This window comes from Lipotes vexillifer, unplaced genomic scaffold, assembly GCF_000442215.2.
Source record: "Lipotes vexillifer unplaced genomic scaffold, Lipotes_vexillifer_v1.1 scaffold3000, whole genome shotgun sequence".
NCBI lineage: Eukaryota > Metazoa > Chordata > Mammalia > Artiodactyla > Lipotidae > Lipotes > Lipotes vexillifer.
Window position 1 is genome coordinate 148,212 of NW_006777115.1, and position 1,861 is coordinate 150,072.

Genomic DNA, 1,861 nt, shown 5'->3' on the forward strand with positions numbered 1-1,861 from the left:
AGCTCGGGCCTTGTCTGAGACGAGTTATCAAGTTATCGAGTTATCTGTCGGTGCTGTTGAAACATTGTTTTAGAACTATTTGGACTGATGAGATAGATTCTGAAATCTGGTGGGATAATTTGCATTTCTTTATTTGCAGTTTAATGCCAAAACTTTGTCATGTGCCTTAACTATATTGCTGTATGTCGTCCCCTTTAATAAACCTTTCTTAAAGCTTAGTTGTGTTGCTTCTTTAATAAAATATTTTAAGCAACTGTGGAAATAAAACAATGTATTTTAAAAAGATCATTTCTTTCCTAGAAACTAGAATTGTCAGAAATGTGGATCATGGTAGGAGAAAGGCAGAATTAGGGCAGCTCTGATTATCTGTGAATACCGCACCCCTGTCAAGAGCGAGCGCAGGGCAGGGCAGGGGGTGGGGGGGGGGGGCAAAGCTTCAGCATGAGGAGGAGTCATTGGCCTCTTTCTGCTGATTTGTATCTACTTCTGCGCAGGGAGGAAACATGCTTGGCAAGGTGCCAAACCAGCTTCCCTGTGAAGTTCATAACTTATTTTGAAAGCCATAAATTAGGCCATAATCGTTCATATGAAATTTTTAGGAAATTTTCATATGCCACCTTCGCTCGGGGTTCAAATAGTGATTAGAAATAGTCTACCTTCTGACGGTTGTCAACATGGACCCAAAGGAGGTGACTTACCCTTGCACATCGTTACCAGTAGTGAGAATGGAACCCACGAGGGTTGATGTACTGTTTCTGTTCTTCTGAGGTTTTTTTGGTTTGATATTAGGATTACTTTATTATTTAATGGTAACTGTCACCATCCAGCAATGCACTTCAATCATGTCTGGGTCCCTTTTTAGTAATAATTAAGTAAGTATCAGAGTTCATTACCTGTTGTTATGTACTTTTTTCTTCTGTAGCTTTATTTATTTATTTATTTATTTTTTTTACTCTATAATATCACTTATACGTAGACTCTAAAAAATAATACAAATGGATCTATATGCAAAACCGAAACAGACTCACAGACACACACACACAAAAAACTTAGTGGTTACCAAAGGGGACAAGGAAGGGGGGAGGGCCAAGTTAGGGGTATGGGATTAACAGAGACAAGCTACTATATATAAAATAGATAAGCAACAAGGATATACTGTATAGCACAGTGAACTATACCCAGTATCTTGAAATAACCTATAATGGAATATAATCTGTAAAAACACTGAATCACTATGCTGTACACCTGCAACTAACACAATACTGTAGCTTCAATTTTTAAAAAAAGAAAAGAAAATGAATACAAAGAACTTTCATTTAAATAAAATAGCCAAGACTATACAGACATGTAGAGGAAGAAATGTAGAGAATAATTAGAATTAGGTGGGGGTTTTCCACCCATTATATCATAAAGCAAATTTTGTACTCATTCTTCATTCCACTTTGGAGGCTCAAGTCAGAATTAAAATAGAGTCAATTTGTTGCTGGTCATTTTACATTAGCTCTTTGTTGTTACTATAAGAATAATACATTCTCATGAGGAAAAAATTTAAAGTCTGGTGAAGGATGGAGAGGGGACAGTAAAAGTGGATGCCACACAAATCCAGGGTAGAATATTCAGTGGTGGGACTGAATAGAATTATATCATTTGGAAGCCCCAGAACAACATTTCTCCTCCTCCCTCTTTATACTTCAGGTACAGTAATCCACCCCCATCACCTGGGACAGAGACGGAAATAGGAACAAAGTGATAAGGTGACTTTCTCGCAGTCTCACACATCAGTTGGCTTCAAAAATCAGACTAGCGTAATAAGAGTCAGCTTGATTTCCAGACAGAAGGATCTGAACATCCTCGGTTCAGC